Genomic DNA, 12,159 nt, shown 5'->3' with positions numbered 1-12,159 from the left:
TTGCAAGCAACACGAATAAACTGCCTGATTAAAGGAGAAAACAAATCACAAGGGAGGCAGAAGGATGGAAATCAGAAAATGAACAGAAGTACAGGAAAGCAAAGCAATCAGTACTTCAGACTAGAGCATGCCACAAAAGGAGCCCGGAGAGGGCAACCTGCCACCACTGCTGAGCAGTGGACTTGGTAACTTGCACAGCCAGCACCACTAATGCTGGACTCTGGATATTGGCTTTACAGCCACCTCCGCTGGATCTCTAGAATGGATATTGCTATGGCCACCTGAAAAGATGCTCCCCTCTTCCTTCTTTACTGAAACATAGTAACCCATGTTGTCCAATGTGAGTGTGTTTGCCCTAGTCTAAGAGGTATATCCATGCCATCACAGCAAGAAAGGTTAAGAAGGTAGGTATCTGCCCTTTCAGTGTCTATTGTGGGATATAGACACTACCTTCCGCCAATTCCAGTAATGTAGGACATTCCTTAACAGAAAGTAGTTTCAGACCTTCAGGTCTCTGAGTAATAAAAGAATTACTAGAAGTCAACACTTTGGACATTTTTCTTCTAAAAAATATTTCCAAATAGAATACACCTTTCCCTAGTACAAATAAAAATGCTCTCTCTCCTCAAGTCTAAAGTTTCAGTTATTTCTGATCCAAATTTCTATTCTCCCCCATGTCACTTTATGATCTCATCTCAGTATACTAAATCTATGAGCTAAAATGTAAATTTAATTATCACCTAAGCTGTGTAAAAAATAGTAGAGAGAATAGAAAATATTTTAATATAAATATAAAATTTGTTAAAATATAGTTATAGTACTAATACATCATAGATAAAAAATATGAGTAGCAGTTATTGTTGTCCTTACTACTCCTGTTCTCCAGGCAATGGTGAATATTTATGAACTCAATTCACTTCACTTCTCAATAATTTCAAACCATGGTTCATGTTACTCTCCCCAATTTTACACCAATATTAATTCTTAGCAATTTCAATATACACCTAGATGACAAGTCCAATGCCTTAACTTCTCAGTTGTTGGAAATGCTCTTGTCTAATGATGTTGTCCTTCAAACTCTCTAATGTCCATTAGCCACTCAATCCCATGGTCATCCTCCAAACCTTGTCATTACCAATATTGACCAAACTTCCACAATCTCAGTTATAAGCATTTTGCTCCCTGCACAGCATCCATTATCTTCCAGGTCACTTCTTCTCATAGCATACCTATCTCTACTACTTGCCTATACAGGGAGCTACCAACAATGTTTAAGATGGTAGTTGCTGTGGTATCTTTGTGTCTGTGTGAGAGGAAGACTGGCCCTGAGCTAACACCTGTGCCAATCTTCCTCTATTTTACATGGGATGTTGACACAGTGTAGCTTGACAAGTGATGCTAGGCCCACGCACCCAGGATCTGGACCTGTGAAGTCCAGACTGCTGAAGTAGAGCACACAAACTTAACCACTACACCATCGGGCTGGTCCCTGCTCTGGTATCTTGAATCTCAAAGTAAGGGTAAGTAGTAAAGTCCCTACCAAGCCATGGCATATGTACGGGTAGCCTCCTTGTTGTCTTGATGTGTGCTAGGCAAATTCCTACTCTAAGGCCATTGCACTGGCCTTAAGATACTATCTTTTGATGTGTAAAATAATTGATATTTTAGGAGTTATTGGTTATACTACATAACCTAGGCTATTTTGACTGAAACATAAATTGTCTCCTAGAAGTGCAATGTAATGTAACAAAATCTTAACATATGTGGCTGTGGCTTAAAGAGCTGGTGACAGACAGTGAAGATGCTAGAGGCTTGGAGGATGGTTATCCTTGTTAGGCAGTGGTAAATATTTGACTTAATAAAATAACTCTAGGTGCAGATGTTGGAAAGCAGAATGTTAATAGTGTGTATTGGTTACTGTTGGCCCTGACAAGAGAGAGAGAACTTCGGAAAACGATCAGCTCATTCACCATGAAGTATAAAGGGGACAGGCACACTAACAAGTGGCAATATCCCCCCCCCCACCCTTTCACTCCCTGCACAACTAGAAAAAGATAAAATCAGAAAGGTCTGTTTGCAAAGATCAGATCAAAGTATCCACTTCACATTTATTATTTTTCCTCCCAAATGTATTGTTATAAAGGAAATATAATAACCTTCATATTTTCAAGTATATATTAAGATCAGGTTTGACAGATGTATACAATCCTAGAAACCACTGCCACAAACAAGAATAGGAACAATGCCATCACCTCTAAAAGTTTTTTTGTGCTCTTTGTAATCCATTCTTCCTCTACCCCCTTGCCAGGCAACTGCTGACCTGCTTTCTGTCACTTTTAAAACCAATGAATGGATTAAAGTGACTCAGAGCAAAGATCAAGTTAAGAATGTAGAGCCTACTTGAATTTATATCCTTTCAAAAGTACAAAATGCCTCAGGGAAAAGAGAATAGGTGTGTGACTTTGCCACTAAAGCATAAAAGATTCAAGATAGCTGGAAAGAAATAGAGAAAAAGACACATGAGTTAGCAATAAAAGAAATAGAGAGATGTGAATTTTGTGTCTCAAAAATAACATTGTTTATTGTTTCTGGCATGTTGAATATATTGGAATTAAAGAAGCACTATACCTTTGGATTTTTTGAAAGAATTGTGCTTTCAAAAAACCAGCAGTCTGGACCGTTTGAGACCAAAAATGACCCTATGTCCCCCTGACCTTGTATGTCCAGAAAGCAGGCTGAGTAATCTGCTGTCAAAGAGAGCTTGGTCTCTTCTAACTTCCAGAAGCAGAATCAGAGATTAACAAAGGATCGTTCTTTACCCCCAGGGTTATGAACTTTTCCAATACCTGTCCTGTGAAATTTTAGAAATGACTGTAGTATGCCTCAATGGTTTATCAGTAAATGTTTGACAACCATCTCTTCGGGAAAAATAATCCTGATTTGCACTATTTGCCAATTTGTTTTATATAAATATTCCTACTATGGCCAATTTCAAGCTACCAATGTAATGCTATCTGACTCACAAATTTCCTGAGAATTTAACTATTGGGCCTTAATAGCCAGTCTAATCTGATACCAGCATATCCATGACTGAGTTTTCTATCACTTTCTTTATGAAGAGGACCTCTTTATGAGCAAGGACTCTGTATTGTCCTTGTTCCACCACTGTATTTAGAATGTATGGGGCATAATTTGTCCCATCAAGTCATAGTCACCGGATCAAACAGAGCTGCGTGAGACTGGATGGCAAGATTGCCATACAGCACAGAGAAGCCCTGGACTTGGAGACTGATATAATAACTATCTTTAACTTTTAGGGTGTTTCCTTTGTGGAGGAGTAGAAGTATATAACATGGAGGAAAAGATTGAGTCAAATATTTGGAGAAGAGAAGAACATGGTGGTAGTCACTAATATTGCTTGCTGAATATTTCTGGCACCCAACACTTCAAGAACATAGTGGGAATACAAGTCCTTGCCACATGCTCATTCCACCTCTCTGATTTCTCTTATTACTGTCCCCTCATCTCTTCACTCCCACCCCGTCACATTGGCCTCCTTGTTGACCTGATATCCGCTAGGTGAATTCCATTCACTGTACTGGCTAAGTGCAAAGTTCCCTCTGCTTGAAACAATATTTTCCCAGTTATTCACCTGACTAACTACCAGTGTCCTTCAAGTCTTTACTCAAATATAATTCAGAGAGGACCACCTTACCCAACCAACACTCTCAACCTAGACATTCTTGATTCTCTAACTCAATTTTACATTTTTTACTCCACCATATTTATCAGTTTACAATATGGTGTAAAACTTATACTCATATGATATTTATTGCTTATTTTGCCTTGCGCCCACTGAGAATATGTTCTACCATGGAAAGACTTTGGATTATTTTTATTAAATCTTTTTCCTCTCATGTATCCCAAGCCACTAGAACCGCTCTTTAAGCATAGTACAGGCAATAAATAATGACTGAATAAATGAATGAATCTCATGTGTGATTTTTAAAAAGTGGGGCAAATATATTCACCTGTCACCAAATACTGGGCTATGTTTCATTTTAGGGACTTGTCTAAGATGAGGTGAGTTGTGCCCTCAGCAGTGGAGGTGGTCAGATCAGCCTTGGTGAGGCAAAGTCTTTTGATCAGCTGCTGAACAGCCGCCGTTCTGTCATCATGGTCACTGTTTTTTGTCTCAAAACCTCAATGAGCACTGAGGTTTTAGGAGAAGTTGGATGACTGACATCTTTAGAACAAGCCATTCTGTTCTCATGAATATTAAGAATCTCCTCCACACTGCAGGCCTTTTATTTCAAAAGGGACAAAACTATTCTCCTTTTGTTTTGTCATTCAAACTGCTAAATTGCTGCAGGTACCTTTCCAGACATGTTAGGTTGAAAATTCATCATACATACCAGTGATATTGTTGCAGGTTTCTTTTTCAATACTTTCCCTTTCATTTGAATGGCCTTGAGGCTGTGAAATGACTCATCTGGAATTTGGGTAAAATCATTTGAAAACTTTTGTAACTCAAGCCTGACCTTTTTAATCATCAGACTCTAGAGTTTTGTTTTGGCTGTAGAAAGTAATGTAGGAATGTTAGGGGGGATCCATATATTTTGGTCCTCATAGGGGCACAATTAGCGATTTTCTCATGCCAAGCATCCTTATGGGTTAGACTATTTTATCATTATTTTGACCTTGCTGTCCAATGTCTTTACTCTGTCAGTTAAGTGTTCTACTATGTCTCTGTCTTTCTGGGATCAAGCTATTTCCATTGAAATATCTGCCATCGCTACTGCCGTATCCACCGGTATCCTTAGCCTATAAGAAACGTCTACAATACTTCTAACTTCTTAATGCCTTCATGAATAGACAATCTTCTCAGTCTCAACAGTGAAAAATATAGTAGTGGAATAGTTGTGCCATGTATTATAATCCACTCTAATAGTTTTTGTATTCACTACACTGTTCTAACTATTTTATGAGAACTCAATCTTGTTTCATCTCCTTACAATTAGCCAACCAACTAAAAATTAGAACTAGCTGCTTAGGTTAGCACATTAAACCCAGACCATCTGGTAAACGCAACTCTATCATAGTTCCTTAATCTGGGCACAATTGATATTTGGGACTTGAAAATCACGTATTAGAGGGGATTACACTTGTTCATTGTAAAACGTTTAGCAGCATCCTTGGCCTCTACCTGTTGGATGCCAATTATACCCTCCCCCAGCTTTGATAATGAAAAATGTACGCAGACATTGCCAAATGTTCTGTCAAGTGCAAAATCGCTGGTGAACGAAAACCACTGAATGAAATAAATACATTCAGCCAAAATCAAATTTTTTTTATCCTGTGGTCAAGCACTGTCAGAATACATATCACATATATTCTCTAGAAATGTGCTAATACAAATTAGTCATGCCTTGTAATTTCTTTGATGGTCTACATTTCTTCTGGCTTCATTGGCCTTCTGAGGCCTGCTAGAAAGTGACTTGAGTTATACATCTGAGGTTTGGCTTTCTCTGGATATGCAACTTCCTGAGGTAAGTCTAGCCAGAAATATTCATCACGGCAAAATCTTTCTTATTGTCTATGGCAGGTAGGGGAGTTTCGGTTAGCAAGGGAAGCACATGTATTTATTTACTTGTTTATGTCTTAACTTATTCAATGACTTTGCAATGTTAGTGAATATACATATGTGTATTTTACTTGTGGTGAAATACATGTAAAATTTACCATCTTAACCATTTTTAAGTGTAAGTTCAGAAGTATTAAATATATTCAAAGTGTTGTGTGACCATAACCATCATCCATCTCTATAATGTTTTTCATATTTTAAAACTGAAACTGTATACCCATTAAACAATAACTCTATATCGCCCCCTCCCTCCAGACCCTGGCAACCACCATTCTACTTTCTATCTCTATGATTTTGACCACTCCAAACACTTCATGTAGGCGAAATCATACAGTATTTATCTGTTTGGGACTGGCTTATTTCACTTAGTATGTCCTCAGGGTTCATCCATGTAGTAGCATATGTCAGAATTTTCTTCTGTTTCAAGACTAAGTAATATTCCGTTGTATGTACATACCACATTTTGCTTATCCATTCATCCATCAATAAATATTGGATTGTTGCCCCATTGTAGCAATTGTGAATAATGCTGCTGCGCTGTATTTCTGGGTGTGTAAATATCTCTCTGAGAGCCTGCTTTCAATTCTTTTGGTTATATACCCAGAAGGGGAATTGTTGGATCATTTGTTAATTCTATTTTTAATTTTTTGAGGAACCAACATACTGTTTTCCACAGCAGTTGTACCACTTTGCATTCCCCTCAACAGTGCACAAGGGTTTCAATTTCTCCACAGCCTCATCAACACTTGTTATTTTCTGTCTGTTTTGATAGTAGTCATCCCAATAGCTGTGAAATAGTCTCTCAATGTAGTTTTGATTTGCATTTCTGTAACGAATAGAGAGGTTGAGCATCATCTCACATGCTTATTGGCCATCCATATTTCTTTTTTGGAGAAATGTCTATTCAAGTCCTTTGCTCGTTTTTGAATTGAGTTTGTTTTTTGTTGTTGAGTGTTAGGAATTCTTTATATATTTGGAATATTAATCAGTTATCAGATATATGATTTGTAAATATTTTCTCCCCTTCTGTGGATTGCCTTTTTACTCTGTCGATGTTATCTTTTGATGCACAAATTTTTTAAATTGTCATGAAGTCTGCCCTATTTTTCTTTTTTTTGAGGAAGATTAGCCCTGAGCTAACATCTACACCAATCTTCCTCTTTTTGCTGAGGAAGACTGGTGCTGAGCTAATATCCATGCCCCTCTTTCTCTACTTTGTGGGATGCCTGCCGCAGCATGGATTGACAAGTGGTACACAGGTCCGCACCCAGGATCGGAACTGGTAAACCCTGGGCCACCAAAGTGGAATGTGTGAACTTGACCACTGCACCACCAGGCCGGCCCCCCAACCTATCTATTTTTTGTTGTCATTGGCTGTGCCTTTGGTGTTATAGACAAGAAATTGACTGCTTAATCTAATGTTGTGAAAGATTTTCCCTATGTTTTCTTCTAAGAGTTTTATCGTTTAAAGTCTTATATTTAGGTCTTTGCTCCATTTTGAGTTAGTTTTTGTACATGGTTTTAGGTAAGAGTCCAACTTTATTCTTGTTTATGTGGATATCCAGTTTTTCCAGCACCGTTTGTTAAAAAGACTGTCCTTTCTCCATTGAATGGTTTTGGCACCACTGTCACAAATTATTTGCCAGAGTTTATTTCTGGATTCTCTATTCTATTCCATTGATCTATATGTCTGACTTTATACCAGCACCACACTCTTCTGATTACTCGAGCTTTAGAGTATGTTTTGAAATAAGGAAGTGTGAGTCCTCTAGCCTTGTTATCTTTTTTCAAGATTGTTTTGGCTATTCAGGGTCTTTGAGATGCAATTTGAATTTTAGGATGGGTTTTTTTATTTCTGCAAAAGACTTCGCTGGGCTTTTGATAAGGATTTCACTGGATCTGTAGATCACTTTGGGTACTATGGACATATTAGCAATGTTAAGCCTTCCAACACATGAACATGGATTTGTGTCCATTTATTTATGTCTTTCTTCAATTTCTTTCTGCAATATTTTGGAGTTTTGTAGTTTTCATTGTACAAGTCTTTCACATTCTTGGTTAAATTATTCTTAAGTATTTTATTATTTTTGTTGCTATTTCAAATGAAATTATTTTTATAATTTCCTTTTCAAATTTTTCATTGTTAATATATAGAAATGCAATTGATTTTTGAGTGCTGACTTTATACCCTGCAATTTTGCTGAATTCATTTATTGGTTCTAATATTTTTTGTGTGTGAAATCTTAAGGGTTTTCTACATTTAAAATCAAGACATCTGTGAACAGAGATAATTTTAAAACTTGCTTTTCAATTTGGATACCTTTTAATTTTTTTCTTATCTAATTGCTGTGGCTAGGATTTTCAATATTTTGTTGAATAAAGTGGCAAAATTGGGCATCCTCACCTTGTTCCTGGCCTTGGAAAAGCACCTTTCAGTATTTAGCCATTGAGTATGATGTTTATTGTGGGTTTTTCAAATATGGCTTTTATTGTGTTGACATAATTTCCTTCTACTCCTAGTGCATTGAGTGTTCTTAATGAAAAAATGCTGTTTAATTTTGTCAAATGCTTTTCCTATATCAATTGAAATGATCATCTGGGTTTTTTTCCCTTCATTTTGTTAATGTGGCATATTCTCAATTGATAATTTTTGTATATTGATCAATTTTTTTATATCGAAACCACCTTGGCTTCCAAGAATAAATCCCACTTGTTCATGGTGTGTAATCCTTTTAATATGCTGCTGAAATCAGTGTGGTAGTATTTTGTTGAGGATTTTTGCATGATGATCATAAAGGATATTGGTTTGTAGTTTTCTTTCCTTGTGGTGTCTTTGCCTGGCTTTGGTATCAAGGTAATGCTGGCCTTTCAGAAGGAGTTAGGAAGTGTTTCCTTCTCCTCAACTTTTTGGAAAAGCTTGAAAAGGATTAGCATTAATTCTTTAAACATTTTGTAGAATTCACCAGTGAAATAATCGTGTATGGGGCTTTTCTTTATTGGAAGATTTTTGATTACTAAATCAATCTTTTTATGTTATAGGTCTATTTGGATTTTCTATATTTTGTGATTTAGCCTTGGTAGGTTTTTCGTATCTAGAAATCTGTCCATTTCGCCTAGGTTATCCAAGCGACTGTCACACAATTGTTCATAGTATGTGCTTCTAATCCATTTTATTTCTTAAAATCAGTAGTTATGTCCCCCTTTCACTTCTGATTTTGGTAATTTGTCTTCTCTCTTGCTTTAGTCCCTCACCTTGAGGTTTGCTGATTTGTTCATCTTTTCAAAGAACCAACTTTAGATTTCATTGATTTTCTCTATTGTTTTTCTGTTTTCTATTTCACTGATCTCTGCTCTAATCTTTATTATTTTCTTCTTTCTGCTAGCTTTGAGTTTATTTTGTTCTTCTTTTTCTAGTTCCTTTAATTGTAATGTCAGGTTGTAAATTTGAGATATTTCTTGCTGTGCAATGTAATCCTTTATAGTTATAAAGTTTCCCTTTTCACTGATTTCATTGTGTCCCATAAGTTTTGATATATTGATTTTTCAGTTTCATTTGTCTTTAAGTGTTTCTTTTTTTATTTTTTAAAGATTGACACCTGAGCTCACAGTTGTTGCCAATCTTCTTTTCTTTTCCCCCTTCTTCTTCTCCCCAAAGCTCCCTCCCTCCCCAGCACATAGTTGTATATTCTAGTTGTGAGTGCCTCTGGTTGTGCTATGTGGCATACCACATCAGCATGGCTTGCTGAGTGGTGCCATGTCTGAGCCCAGATCTGAACCGGCAAAACCCTGGGACACTGAAGTAGAGCTCGCAAACTTAACCGCTTAGTCACGGGGCCATCTCCTGGGTGTTTCTAATTTTCCTTGTGATTCCTTCTTTGATCTATTGGTCTTTTAAGAGAGTTCTGTTTAATTTTCACGATTTTGTGAATTTTATAGTTTTACTTCTGTTATTAATTTCTAACTTTATCCCATGATAGTTGGAGAAGATACTTTGAATGATATCCATTTTTAAGATGTATTGAGACTCGATTTTTGTTCTAACATATGATCTATCCTGGAAAATGTCCCATGTGTACTTGAAAAAAATATGTATGCTGTTGTGATGGTGTAGAGTGTTTTATATTTGTCTGTTAGATCTTGTTGGTTTATTGTGTTGTTTAAGACCTCTATTTCCTCATTTATCTTCTGTCTGGATGTTCTATCCGTTATTGATAGTGGGGTATTAAAATGCCCAACTATTAGTGTAGAACTGTCTATTTCACCCTTTAAATCTGTCGATTTTTGCTTTCTATATTTTGATTTATTTTTAGATGCATAAATATTTATAATTATTATATCTTCTTGCTTATTTGAATATTTTATTAATATATAATGTCCTTCTTTTTCCTCTAGTAGTCTTTTCCAATTTAAAATGTATTTTGTCTAAGATTAGTATAGCTACCCCTGCTGTCTTTTGGTTAACATTTGCATGAATATCTTTTTTCCATCCTTTCGCTTTCAATCAGTTGAAAGTGTCGTGGAATTTAAAGTGAGTCTCTTATAGACAGCAAATACTTGGATCATGTTTCTTATTTATTCTGCCAGTATCTGACTTTTCATGGGAGAATTTAACCCATTTGCAGTGAAAATAACTATGGATAAGGAGGGACTTTTGTCATTTTGTTGTTTGTCTATTTTTTTCCTCATATTTTTCCTATATTACTTTTGTGTTTAGCTGATTTTTGAGTTGGCATGTTTAAATTTCTTTCCCATTTCCTTTTGTATATATTTTATAACTATTTTCTTTGTGGGTATCATGGGATACATTTAACATCCTATAGTTATAATGCTCTAATTTGAATTTATGCAAGCTTAACTTCAATAACATAAAAACTCTACTCCTTTAACAGCTGTCTCACCACTCGTTGTTGATGTCACAAATTACATCTTTATACATTGTCTGCCCTAAAACATAAACTAATAATTCTTTTAAATGCATTAGTCTCTTAAATTATGTAGAATTCCAAATGTGGAGTTACTAACCAAAGTTACAGTAATACTAACTTTTAACGTAATAATTGTTTTCTAAAATGTATTAGTCTCTTAAATCATTTAGAAAACAGAAAGTAGAGTTACAAGCTGTTGTTACAATAATACTAGCTTTTATAATTGCCAATGTACTTACCTTTATTGAGATCTTTATTTTTGCATATTATTTCATGTTAACTGTCTAACGTCCTGTCATTTCATGCTGCAGTGCTCCCTTGAGCATTTCTTGGAAGGCAGGTCTAATGGTAATAATTCTCTCTAGGTTTTGTTTACCTGGGAAATCTTAATTTCTTGCTTACTTTTGAAGGACAATTTTTCTAGATAGAGGATTTGTGGTTGACAGGTTTTCTTTTTTTTCTTTTAGCACTTGGAACATGTCAGCCCCCTGCCTTCTGTCCTTCAAAGTTTCTAGTGAGAAATCTGGTGGAAATCTTATTGTGGAGCTCTTGTATGTGGTGAGTGGTTTCTCTCTTGCTGCTCCCAAGAGTCTCTCTGTGTCTTTGGATTCCAAAAGTTTCATTATTCTGTGTCTCAGTGTGAATCTCTTAGAGTTTGTTGAACTTTTAGAATGCTTATATTCATATCTTACAAAATTTGGAAAGTTTTCAGCTATTATTTCTTCTAATATTCTCTCTGCTTCTTTATTCTCTCTTCTTTTGTGATTCCTACAATGCATATATTGATATTCTTTACAGTATTCCACAGGTACCTCAGCCTCTGTTCAATGTTCTTCAGTCTTTTTTCTTTCTGTTCCTCAGACTGAACAATTTCCAATGTCCTATCTTCAAGTTTGTGGATTTTTTCTTCTGTCTGGTCAACTCTGCCTTTGAATTCCTCAATGAAATTTTCATTTCAGTTATTGTAATTTTCAGCTCCAGAATTTCTTCTTCTTTTAGGTTTTCTAACTTTGTTGATATTTCCATTTTGGTCACACATCATTTTATTGACTTTCTCTTCATATTTCTTTAGTTCTTTTAACATCTTTAAGATTTAAGGCAATTGTTTCAAAGTTTTTGTCTAGTAGATCTGCCATCATGTTTTTACCAGGGTTGGTATCTGTTGCCTTATTTTTCCTTTGAACGGGCCATCTTTTTCTGTTTTTTTTTTTTTTTTGTATGCCTTGTGATTTTTTTTGTCATTTTTGTTCTTAAAAACTGTTCATTTAAAACTAATAATGTGATAACTCTGGAGGTTAGACTCTCTCCCTTCTCCTGGGTTTGCTGTTTCTTCTTATTGTTTTTATTTGTTATTTTTATTTTATTTCTTACTGTTTTAGGTTGTCTCTAGTCCAAGAATCAACCTGAGATGGAAACTTAAGGTGTTCAGGTCTCTTCTGAGCCTGTAGCTTTCCTTGGGTGTGTGTTGTCACTTTCTAATTTTCCCAGTATATGCAGTTGCTTTGGAATCTCTGGCTCCTGAAAAGGGAAAATGAAAAAGATGAAAGGGAGGAAAGGGTACTAGCCCTTTAATTCCACTCAAGGTCACTG

At 35.9% G+C, this 12,159-nt stretch overlaps 1 long non-coding RNA gene across 4 annotated transcripts in view; it reads left to right on the top strand.

Moving 5' to 3' along the window:
* Positions 1–12,159, top strand: part of LOC139040970 (uncharacterized) — a 278,811-nt gene that overhangs the window by 191,194 nt on the left and 75,458 nt on the right. For 3 of the 4 annotated variants that reach the window (XR_011495331.1, XR_011495332.1, XR_011495333.1), the window contains exon 2: positions 11,037–11,127. The exons of the other annotated variant lie outside the window; for it this stretch is intronic. This is a non-coding gene — a long non-coding RNA (uncharacterized lncRNA). The remainder of the gene's footprint in view (positions 1–11,036; positions 11,128–12,159) is intronic. 4 annotated transcript variants of the gene reach the window in all.

This window comes from Equus asinus, chromosome 18 (genome assembly GCF_041296235.1).
Source record: "Equus asinus isolate D_3611 breed Donkey chromosome 18, EquAss-T2T_v2, whole genome shotgun sequence".
In the NCBI taxonomy this organism is placed as follows: Eukaryota; Metazoa; Chordata; class Mammalia; order Perissodactyla; family Equidae; genus Equus; species Equus asinus.
The sequence above is the reverse complement of the archived record's forward strand: the minus strand, read 5'-3'. Positions and strand labels throughout refer to the sequence as shown.